Consider the following 12,452-nt stretch of genomic DNA (forward strand, 5'->3'; position numbering starts at 1 on the left):
TAGAGAGCAAGTTTTGGTCTCGTCTCTTTTTGGGACTGGCAGAGGGTCCTTCGCATCCCCGGTGTGGGATGGAAGGCCTGGGGCTTCTCTGGAGATCCAGGGTTGCCTCCCTGGCTAGTGAATGAAAACCAGCAGACTACCATACTCCCCATACTACCATTCTCCAGAACACCCCGACGGGCCTGCGTCCAGCTCTGGGGCCTGTCTTCAGTTTCAGCAGATCAGAACCCACAGACAAGGCACGGCGGAGCTGAAGAGGTCACTGAATCTGAACCAATAGAAAAGGAGAAGGCCCATCTCTTAGAAAAACACAGTTTTGTTGTTATTATAAGTTACCGTTCATGCGTTAGGGATGAGTACGTTTCTTTTTTTGGACAATGTCACCCTTTCCTTCAGCACCCTTCCCTCCCACACCTCCCCCCCCCCCCGGGTCCCCCTTTCACAAGTTACAAAGGTCATTTTCCACACGCTGCCTCCTGAAATGCTGCTCTAGTTCATTCACTCTCCCTTCTCTCTATGCACCTTTAAAAGGAAAAACAAAGCACAAAATCAAACACCACCACCTCCTCCTCCAGCAACCACCACCACAACAAAGCACAAAATCAGCCACCACCACCACAAAGCCCTGCACATCCAGTTCCTGGAGTTGGTTTAGGCCCATCTTTGCTGTGAGCTGGGTCGGCCCACGTTTCAGAAGCTCGAAGAATGGCATGCTTGCTTCAGCCTGTGCTTGGGAATGCCCACGGTCCCAGAGCAGAAGTCGGTCGGGGTCCTGGCATTCTTGGATTAGAGCCTGGAGAGGTGGGAGCGCATGGAAACCCCGCTGCTTTGGCCTGGCCCAGTAAACCTTGCCCAGCTCCAGTTGGAGGATAAATGTCAGTGGGGCTGAACACAGGGGCAGAGCTTCCCAGAAGCACGGGACAGAGCACTGCCTTGGTCAGAGGTGGTGGCACACGTGGCGTGAGCAAAACAGGGAGTTGGTTAACCCCAGGAAGGCTGCGGGGGGGCCGGAGGGCAGCCTCCCCGATCCCATGATCCTTGATGGACAATTCAGGTGGTCTGGAGTGTGGCCTCAGACAGCTCAGCCTCCGCAGGTCATCTGTTGCCAAGTGGCGGGGATCATTTGGCTCCGCCGTGGATGGGGAGGGAGCCTCGCAGGCAGCCTGGCGAGGGGAGGCCTCCACGCAGGCCTCACACACACGCTGCGTTGGCCCTGCCGGTGGGAGGGGGCATAGGGTCGACAGGTGCCATTGGTAGCCAGGACCGAACAAAGCCAAAGCAGTTATGAAGAGGAGGCAGGAACACAAGAATAACTAAATGCAAACACCAGCATCGACCTGGCGACCCCAGCCCCGGCCCATCCCACGCCAGGATGGAGGAGGGACAGGGAGCCCCTTCCCTCTGAGACTTGCGTTCTGAGTCGTTGATTCAAAGTCACTCTCAGGAACCATTGCACCCAGGAGCGGAAATATTCCATGCCACCGCAGGGTTGCCCAGCGGAGAACCCGGGGCAGAAAAGCTAAGTGCACACCCCACCTTTCCCCAAGAGACGGCAGTGGGCAGTGGTGGGGCAGTGGGCAGCGGTGGGGCAGTGGGCAGTGGTGGGGCTGGGCAGTGGTGGGGCAGTGGGCAGCGGTGGGGCTGGGCAGCAGTGGTGGGGCAGTGGGCAGCGGTGGGGCAGTGGGCAGTGGTGGGGCAGTGGGCAGCGGTGGGGCAGTGGGCAGTGGTGGGGCAGCGGTGGGGCAGTAGGCAGCAGGGCTCTACCCAGGGAGGAGATTGTTCCATCCAAGAGGATGAGTTAAGTACTGCAAAGTGTGTCCAGAGTCAGCAGCCGGACAGGGAGCGTGTGCAGAGCCAGGTGCCCTTCCTAAAGGAACTGATTAAGAACTACAATTAAGTCTTAATCTATAAACTACTTTTCAGGTTGGTTAATGCTCTGGCTAAGAGGCTGTGCTGTCTATTATGTACACAGCGCTAACTTGATGAACCTGTGAATGTTGGTGCTCTGAATGAACATCTTCACAGTGTCGGCTCAGAATACGTACGTACGAGTGAGGATGATGGGAGGGACGCAGGGCCTTGGCTCATTTGCTGACCGTCTGCCTGCTTGGCTGGGTCTTGGCTCCCCGCTTCCCTGCTTCCCAGTGGGCACAGGTGTGGGGAGGAAGGCGCTGTGTGCCAGGTCTTGGTCCGGGCATGGGGAGAACTCTCCCTGCTTGTGCCTCCGGGGAAGGAATGACCTCTTGCCACCCTGGGTCCGGGCACTCAGCACGGCCTGGCGTGGAGGTTGTGATTCCTTCGGACCTCGCCCTCTGCTGCAGGGGAAGCTCACGGCCCAAGTCCTCTCACCTCGGTTCTCTCCTCTTGCATTTTCCTCTTCCCTCATTCTCCTCTCTGAAATCATTCTTAACTAAGCAATTTGAGCCCACTCATTGTCTCAGAGTCTGCTGCTCCCTCCGTCCACACTGTCTTCCTCCTGGCTCTTCTTCGGGTGTTAATAAACACCCAGTCCTCTGAACGGGCTGACCTTGGACAAGGTCGTCAAGTGTACTGAGCCTCCATTTCCTGGAGTGACAGCAGCACAAATCTTTGAAGGATCTTAAGAATTAAATGAGATAATCCATGTAAAACCCTTAACAGGGTGTCTGCTAAGCACATGCAAGTTTAAAATACCAGATTTGTTCCAGTCTGTCTGAGGAGAAAAACCAGGATGAGATGTTCTGCATTGTCGCACCAAAAATAAGCAAGGCTGTCATCTGAATATGACAAGGAAATCTTACCCATCTTGATGTGAGAACTTTTGACCAGCTGTAGCACACTGGCTCTGCTGATTCTCAAGATTCATTGCCATTAGACACTGAGGTGAATACTAGGTCCCAGAATACTTTAAAATACTGCCGCAACAGCTTTGTGGTTGTTTGTGTTCACCTAATGGCTGCATGTTGTGTTGGGTTTGTGCTTGGTCCATAGACCCTGACATGTTTCGAGATGGTGCATTTGTTTCAATTCAGTCTCAGCTAGTGGTGCATCCTGTCCCGGTGTGTTCTCACCTTGTGCTGCCCAGATGGGCGGTTAACATTCACATGTTCACTTTGGTGGTTTTGTTAGAGACGATGAAATGTAGGATGCTGGAACATACTTTTGACATGATTGTTGGAAATGATTAAAAATGATGAAAAGATGGATGAACTGTCGCTTAAGATTTCTACAGCCTGAACTAAAAAAAAAAACTTTTTTATTTAATATAATGACTTTTGCATTTAGGGCTTCGATGAATATTTGTATTCTGTCTGTATGTATTTAAACAGTTGGATATTTTAGATATCGAGGGGGCACCAGAATTCCAGTCTGCTGGAAGGACTGGAGTAGAGCTAAGATAATCTGACACCCCTGCTCCCCCACATTCGATCCACCATCATCATGTAGCACTTGCTAGATCCCAGGAACAGTTCTAGCTCCTGGATTTTCAGCCTTGAACTAACGAGGCTCGACATTTGGCCAGAGCTGTAGTCCACGATTCCAGACCATAGTGGAGCCCTAGGGAGGTCTCGGCCACCAGGCAGCTTCACCGAGGACCTGGGCCGCCCAGATGGAGGGCAGTCCCAGGGCTGGAGGCTGTGCTGGTGCTTGGGTGTGAGTCCTTCCTCTGGCTCACCCTGGGGCGTGAGCTTAGCCTGGCCGCGTTCAGGGTTCTGTGGGCACAAGCAGGAAATATGGAATCTCGGTGGCTTCCCAGCCCCGTATCTCTGCGGCACCACTTCTGTGGGACATTGGGCAAACCATGTTCCTTCCCCAAATCCCTACCTTAGGTCATCGAGAATGAGGAAGCAAGGGCCCACAACACACTTCACTTTCCAAGTCAGTTGGGGTCAAGCACTCTGGTACCCCAAACACTCAAGTTCCAAAGAAATGACTTTTATAATGGGCTTGAAAATGCTTAGGCATGTGACTGTCAGACTATATATATATATAACTTTATAAAAATACATAATCACAGGCCAGGTGGCCATGGCTCACATCTGTCACCCTGAGTAGCTACTCAGGGTGATGTGAGGATCATGTTTCAAAGCCAGCCTGGGTAGGAAAGTTCATAAGAGACTCTTATCTCTGGTCCCCCAGCTCCCCAGAGTTTAAGTTCCAGGATTGGCAAAACAACATAATCACTATTAGCTAAATCATAGTAGACATTTACATATTTCCCCCTCAGTATAGTATATCTCATATATATATAATAAAAATGTAACTAATGTAACTAAAAAATAAAAATGTAACTAATGTAACTAAAAAATCATAATAAAATAAAAATCATAATAAAGACGTAACTACATTTAAAGCAGTTGAGCATGCTGGGTCCTCGGCTCTCCCTTCTGTGCGGCAGCCAGATTTTGGTGGAGTCAACAGCCATTCCGAGCCTGTCTGTGGTTTTACCACAAGTCTGATCTTGAGCCTGGATACATGCACGGGTCCAAGTCTTGGTGTTTCATGAGCCCTGTCTAAATCCTTCCTGATGTCCTGCGCTCAGCATGCCCCGGGAGAAGACAGCAAGGCGCGAGGTGCCAGGACAGAAAGAAAACAACATCTGCATTACTAGTACACAGAGCCAGGCTTTAAAAAAAACACAAAAGTTGGCCTTCCTGTTCAGACAATTGACTTCTGGGCTTAAAAACAACTCGGCCTGTCTTATACATCTTGTTTGTTTTAATTTAACGTACACTGATTAAGTGCTTCCTAAACACCTGGCCTGCTTAATCAGCAGAAAACAAGAAGTCCCTATGAGGGAGCATGCAGCCTAGTGGGCAGAGATGTACAACTTGGGACAATTTCCTTCAGGGTAGTAAGTGATAAAGATATAGGAAGAAGCCAGGCACTTCCAGAGAGAGAGAGCGAGAGAGAGAGAGAGAGAGAGGAGAGAGAGGGAGAGAGGAGAGAGGGAGAGAGAGAGAGGAGAGAGAGAAAGAGAGGAGAGAGGGAGAGAGAGAGAGGAGAGAGAGAGAGAGGAGAGAGAGAGAGTGTGTGAGTGTGTGTGTGTGTGTGTGTGTGTGTGTGTGTGTGTGTGTGTGTGTGTGGTCTTTTGGGTGGTGGTGGTGGTGGTGGTGCGGGTACTCAAGGTCTGGGTGCTGTACCTCAGCTCTTCGCTCAAGGCTAGTGCTCTACTACTTGAAACACAGCTCCCCTTTCAGTTTGTTTTTAGTTTAATTGGTGATAAGAGTCTCATGGAGTTTCCTGCTCAGGCTGCCTTTTAATAATGATCCTCAGATTTCAACTTTCTAAATAGCCATCAGTGCCCAGTTGAGAAGGTGGTCATTTTTTTAAGGGTGATGTATATGTATATATGTATGCACACGCACCAGTCCCAGACTTGAGCTCGGGGACTGGTGCTGTCCCTGAGCTTTTCTGTGCAAGGTAAGTGTTCTACTACCTGAGCCACAGCTCCACTTCTGGCTTTCTTTGCGGTTGATTGGAGATTAGCATCTCACAACTTTCCTGCCTGGGCTGGCTTGGAATGTTGAGCCTCAGATCCCAGCCTCCTGAGTACCTAGAATACAGGTGTGAGCCAGGCAAAGAGGTACTATTTGAGCAGAGCTTTGAAAGCAGTTGGCAAGAAGAGGTGGTGGCCACCGGGGAGAGCGCCAGGCTTAGCTCTTGAGGAGAGAGGCAGCCACCATTAGTGAGCATAGAACAGCGTCTGAAGCTCATACTCTGTCCTCAGAAGCGCCAGGGAGCAAGCTGTGTCACTAGGTTACAAGGAGAGGCTACCCGGTCATTTCCTGTATCTTTTTGCTCTTTCAATTCCTTTAAAAACTGCGCAAAACTGGGGCTGGGAAGGTGGCTCAGTGGTAGAGCGCTTGCCTTGCATGCGTGAGGCCCTGGGTTCGATTCCTCAGCACCACATAAGCAAAAAGAAAAAAGCCAGAAATGGCTCTGCGGCTCAAGTGGTAGAGTGCTAGCCTTAAGTGAAGAACTGAGGGACAGCGCCCAGGCCCAGAGTTCAGGCCCCATGACCAGACCCCCCCTCTCCAAAAAAAAGTGCAAAACTACGTTTTCCTATTGTGTGCTGAAAAAGGCTAGATTATCCTTCCGGTAGATGTCAACTGAGAACAAAAGAAATCCTGCAAAGTAGGAAGCTTCTTACCTGGAGGAAGGCATGGGGTTGGGTTTGGGGCTGGAGCACTGGAGGACTGGGGGACTGAGGGGCTGGAGGACACTGAAGAAATGGTTACCATCGACAGACACTCCAGGACAGACTGTGTCGTGTTCTCTTGTTTCTCCTCTGGTCAGTGCTGTTTTTCTGAACCTCACCCTACATTTCAAGGTGCCTGGCCTTCCGTCATCTTTGGGTACCATCAAGATCAGGATGCAGGTCTGATTTCAAATACTCCTTCACTTTATTTTCAGTTTATAGGTGTGCCCGTGGATCTTGTCCAGAAAACTAGTCAGATTGGGATTATTCCTCACATACTAGGTACACAAGAACCTAGAAATGAAAGCAACCTAGTGTCAGGTTTGGGAGGAAAATGGCTCATGCTGTATGTAGAAAGAATTGGGACCATTCCACGCTGGAGCAGCGGACTCAGCAAGAGCAGACGAGCGAGCGCCGCACCCCGATTCCTGGCATCCAAGGGTCAGGTGGGGGGAAGCAAAGCGCCTCTTTGCTCTTTTCAGGTAAGGTGAGCAATCCCCAGGTCCCCAGGTAAGCAAGCCCACGGAAAGCTTGCACTGGAAGTTTCACACGCAGACAGTTTGGGCGTAGTGGCGCTGGAGGTCGGAGGATCTCTCTGCCTTCCCCCAAATTGTCCTGTCAGAGACCGAGGGGTGCTTCCTACTTACTGGCTTTTCACACGTGCCTTTAGTGGCACAATGTGAGGCTGAAGACTTGCCAGAGCAGGAGATGAAAAGCCCTCTCTTGAATTTGGAGAAAGGACTGGAGAGAACTTTCTAGACAGAGAAACAAGGCCTGACATTTTTCAGTTTTCCTTAGGCCAGCCCTGTTTACTTTGATCTTGAGGAAAACCCACATAGAACAGGTGTTTTATTTTAACACCAGAACAGCCTTTCACATTTGAACCTCCAAACCCAAGTCCTCACGGTCTGGCTAGTGATCATTTCCGTGTAGGGCGTCAGTGGTCAACAGTGAGTGTGTTGGACACGTCGGGCGGTTCACATGCTCTTTCTCCCAGTCCCAGATGGAGGGTTGATCTCGTCGTGGTAGGTGATGAAAGCCGGGATTAGTTGGGACCCATGGACCCTGGTCAGCGTCGTGGCCTGGCAAGCGAAACCAGATGCAAAGCAGACACTATTTCAAAAGAGATTCCAGCAGGCCTCTGCCTGGCCCCGTCTAGGTCTAGTTTGTTTCCGTAGCTTCCTGTGAGGGAGGGACCTGATTAGGAGTTAACAACCAATCAGGATGCTGTGCCACCCAGCCAATAAAGTGTTACCTTCCAAAACACCTGAGTATAATAGGAGCAACCAATCAGAGCCCGGGAGAGGGCACAAAAGCCCAGACCCAGCGGGCAGCAGGCGCCTTCCATAGTTACTCTATCTCTGAGTCGGGGTTCTCCACCGTCACCCCAAGAGCTCGCCATCATTTGGGAGCGCGTCTGGCATCGGCAGAAAAGTGAGTAAAGCCATGATGATATTTAACTTCTTCCCAGAGCTCTTGGCACCACTGAAAGCTCTTGGCGTCTGTCTGTCTAGTTAACTGTTAGGCCGCGGGTTTAAAGCCCGGGTGGCGGGATGCTGACATGGGCCTGGTCAACCCCACTCTTCCCCTGGTGGGGACATGACGGTGTAGCCCTGCCTCAGTTTCCTCTCGGTAATCTGGTCAGTGTTTGTGGAGAGGATGGTGTTTTTGCAGGCCTTTTGGGGGGTGGGGGGATGGGGTCTGCGTCCGCCTCTCGAAGCCTGTTTTCTCCGGTAACTTCTCATTCGGGCGCCCACCTGATGGCAGCAAAAGGTTTCACCTGGAGATACTTCTGGATCTCTGGCCAAGGCAGCTCTTCGGTGTGATATAGCAACTCTGAGATTGAGCCCAACCCATGGCCTGCCGGAGCGTGTGTGGGGACGGGCAGACACCCCAGCCCGACTGCTCCTCTGTCCTTAGCTGGCTTCCCAGTCCTCCTGGGTGGGAGGAGGATTTCCTCCCTTAGAACAAAGGGTTTCAACATAGGACGTGTCTGAAAAGCTATGGGAATGTGTTTAGGTACGAGCACCTGTCCTAAAGATGGTGCAAAAACTAGAAAAAGAAGGGACAACGGGAAGCCGCCAGGTTGTGGGAAGGTCCGGGAGGATGGCTTCGCACGCCCGGCACCCAGTTGGTTGTCATTTGCAAATTCCCCAGGGAGCGTTTGGTTCCGCATGCTAAGGAGGAGCCAAGTTTTCTGTTGAAGATGTTTAAGACATGTTCTGCCCTTGGTAACCTGTCTCGGATCTGTTTGTTGACATTAGGTAAATATTATAGGTAAGGGGTACTGTACCTTAAGCCCAGGGAGTCTGTCTGGGGTCACTGCTATTGTTCTCCTAACTTGTAAGGGACTTGTAGTGATTTGCATCCTGAATGTGCGGAGGCCGATGTGAAGGGGAAAATAGAGTCCCCTCATGAGGACCAACCAAGGCAGACTCGGACTTGGAGGTGCACACAGCATCGAGGTCAGGTCAGGAGACAGGAAAACACTGAGATGTTTTTCTTTTCCTTGTCTTGTCTTTGAGATCAGCAATGAACCCTCCACTGTCTGCGTCTGCTGGGGTACCTTCAGAGACGCTGGGATTCCTTTGATGGCCAAAAAGGATAAAGAAAAAGGGGCCAATTTTAAATATAAATGGCAAATGGGCCTTGCACCTGACTGTTTACGTATTTTACACGGCCACCTCCTAACGGTGGCTAGGTGTGTGCAGCTGTGATGCCAGCTTCCGCTGGCTCCTTTGTAGGATGGATGCATTTGTTTCCCTGGCCCGTACATGACGCTGGGGGAGAGCCGCGCCACACAGGTGCCGCTGCGTGAGCCCTGTCAGCCCTGTACCGGCCCGTGCACCTGTTCCTAATTGTAACAAACGCTTAATGGTTCTAACAACACCGTCGGTCTTAATATCCGAAAATGCTGGATGCAATGAAAACAACGACTGTCTAAGCAATTTTTTTAAGGCTGTGTCTGCTCTAAATCTGAAGTTGCTGCTGCTGTTGAAGTAGACCGTGTTCGGGTGCACCTCCCACCCTCCTGCGCTTCTCTGGGCCTGCCTGGGCTCAGGAGGTTGGCCAAGCTCTGATCATTAAACAGCGTGAAACGGTATCACCCCAGGAGTCAGCGCCTTCTCTGGATAAGGAGGTCTTCTCTCCCTCAGGTTATTACTCAACTAGGGGGAAGCAGACATGGTCAGTTGGGTCTGAGATCAGTGAAGGGACCTTCTCCATCGGTGGAGTTAGTGACGACCTGGTGCGTGTGACACCCACACTGGGACCACCGAGGAGAGGCGTGGGTCTGGCGCCTCCCACCGCGTCTGCTGCTGCTGCCTGCGCGGCAACCTTTGACTTCTTCCCAGATTGTCTTTTAGAGAGACCCACCTACCGTCTTGGAATTTTCTTGTTACATAAGCATTTTTAGGACTCAGTTGGACTTGTTCATGCAGCATCAGAAGCAGGGTTGAGAGACGTTCCTACAGGCTTTCCAGAGTCACTAGGAAGGGCATGTCCTGAACCACGACACTGCTGACCTTTCCCCTAGGGGGCGGGGCCGCTCCTGCAACCCCCCCCCCCATGGCATTGTCTCTCACAAATCCTTTCTTCCAGAGGTTTCCTGTTAATAATCAAGGGAGCTGCTGTCCTGCAGCGTGGAACTTAGGAGGCGGTGACCAGTCAGGAAGCGGTGAATGGATGGGCTTGTTGGGCTCACCTCCCCGCAGCTGAGTTGGGAAAACCATGGTGTGTGCTTTCCAGGCTCCTGCAGTTCAGTCAGGGGGGCCTGTGGAGCTAAGGATGACGTCCAGTCCCCTCAGAAGTCTTACGCAGGGAGGGTGTGACCCCAAGTCACTCAGCAGCCTGAGTGCCGTCACCCACACCTCATTTCCCAACAACGCGGGCCGGGCGGGGGGGAGAAAAGTTTACCCAGTACTAGTCATATTGGGGAACTTGACTTTTGGGGCACCGTTTCCTCTCCACAGAGGGGAGCCGATGTCACCAAGTCAGCCCTCGCACGGACGCCACTTCCCGTGCTGTCGCTGCGCCGCCTCGCATGGGCGGTTTCCAGCTTGTCATTGGTGCACAGGCTTGCGAAACCAACACACTCACACTCGCTCCCCTCCCCCCCGGGGGGCAGGCATGTCCCCCAATTCCTCGCGGATTGAGTACCTACCTCCCTTCTCTGCATGGCCCAGCCCCCAGCGATGGCTTGGGGTCTGCCCGTGAGCAGGCCTGCCCTGGGGGTCCGGCAGTGGGCCAGCCGGTCCTTGGCTTATACTGAAGGATGCAAGGCTCGGACCCAGCTCCCAGCTGGGCTGTCTTTGCTAAAGTAAAACCTGGAGGTATGCCTACATGGACGTATTCTGCCCGAATAAAGAAATAGAATTCTACACCATTTCGTTTATCCCCCAGCCTCTAAGAGGAATGAGCGGAAGCCAATCCAGACTGGCAAGAGATCCAGCCGTTGGTATGGCTCAAATGGTAGAGTGCCTAGCTAACAAGCAAGAGGCTCTAAGTTCGAATCCCAGCACTGCTTAAATAAGTAAAGCAGAGCTACTTTAAAGGCTTGGTTCTCTACCCATCACCCCTTCTTCCACTCTGGCAGCCACGGGTCTGGATCTGCCCTGGTGAAGAAAGGACTGTGACTTTCCATCCTCCGTGGATTTGCCTGATGGCCACTGAATTAATGCCGTGAACCATGAACACGGCCGGCGTGAACCTGGCATTCTGCAGGGGCAGCTTCACGGCGGGGTGAAGCCACTGCCGCTGCGGGTTTACCCTGAACTCTCCCCAAGTTCCCAGCATGGCCCTTGACCCCTCCCCACACTCAGCTAGGTGCTGTGCTCGTGTGCTTAGTCCCAGAGGCCCTCTGAGAGGGGCAGCGAGGGCACTGGGGCCCGCTCTAGGGAGGTCCGGCAGCCAGTTTCTCGGGGAGCTGGAATTGAGATCCTAATCGTGGGCGGCCACGCTGCGCGCCTCGGTGGAGGGCTTTCCACGCGGGCAGAGCAGAGGAGGCTGCTCGGCCAGAGCCGTGGCAGGGACACGGCCGTGGGGGAGGCCTGGCCACGGGGTGTGGCCTGCGATTGTGGTTGATTGGCACAATGCCTGGGATAGAATAAGTGCTTGATTGTCATGGATTGAGGTTTGAGTCGTTAAATGGAGAGCGAGAGGAAGGAAGAATACCACGAGAAGCCACGCGTAGCAAGGAAGCCGGAGGGGCAGGAAGGCATGGAAGCGGACGGCCTAACTGCTTTAGACATAGCTTGACCAAACAGTTCTAGTTTAAATTCACTCCTGGGCACTTCCTTTTTTCTTTATCTCTTTTTTTTTTTTTTGCCAGTTGTGGGGCTTGAACTCATGGCCTGGGCGCTGTCCCTAAGCTGCTCAAGGCTAGCACTCTATCACTTGAGCCACAGTGCCACTTCTGGCTTTTTCTGTATATGTGGTACTGAGGAATCGAACCCAGAGCTTCACGCATGCTAGGCAAGCACTCTACCACTGAGCCACCTTCCCAGCCTCTGGGCACTTCCTGAAGTTCTCTCCCAACAAAAATGCCTCTCACCCTTTTCAGGATTCTGTCTCCAGACTTTTCAGCCGCATTTGTCATACTTGCTTATTCACAGCCTTTGGGAAACCTTTCTGCCGAAATGTTGTATGTCCTTGATCTGCTCTCTTTCCCAGGAGCTCGAGGACTGGCTGAAACATGTCTCCTTTCCCTCTGTCTGTCTGCAGAATCTCTCTCTGAATCATTTGTCTCCTGGATTTAAGCTTTGCCAAAGTGTGAGCAAACATGGCTGTCTTTGCTGGCCCGGGGAGACTCCCATTTCCAGTTACTTCCCCAGCAAACCCTCCGGCGGATGACACGTGCACAGTCAGACAAGGCTCGTGTCGCCTGTGGTCCAAGACTTTGTTATTACAGGTTTGGGGTTATGGCTCAAGTGTGGGAGAGCCCTGAGTTCAAACTCTTAACAACATCTACAGATACTTTGTTGTATTTGACGCCTCCATTTCCCATGGCTTTGAGGTCCCTTTGCCCCTTTGAAGGTCACTTTGGGGTCAATTTCCTGACCCCAAATCTATAGTGCTTCTTTCTCCTCTGCCAGGAAAAGTCCATGTTCCCTCTCTTGGCATATCAGTCCAGCGTTAACACGACCCAGCGGTTGGTTATAGACTATTTGTATTTTAGGCTTTTTTTTAAATTTAATTTTATTTTATTTGTGAACATACTGTACAGAGGGGTTACAATTACATGGGCAGGATAATGCATACATTTCTTACCAAG

This window comes from Dipodomys ordii, unplaced genomic scaffold, assembly GCF_000151885.1.
Source record: "Dipodomys ordii isolate 6190 unplaced genomic scaffold, Dord_2.0 Scaffold11, whole genome shotgun sequence".
Classification (NCBI taxonomy): domain Eukaryota; kingdom Metazoa; phylum Chordata; class Mammalia; order Rodentia; family Heteromyidae; genus Dipodomys; species Dipodomys ordii.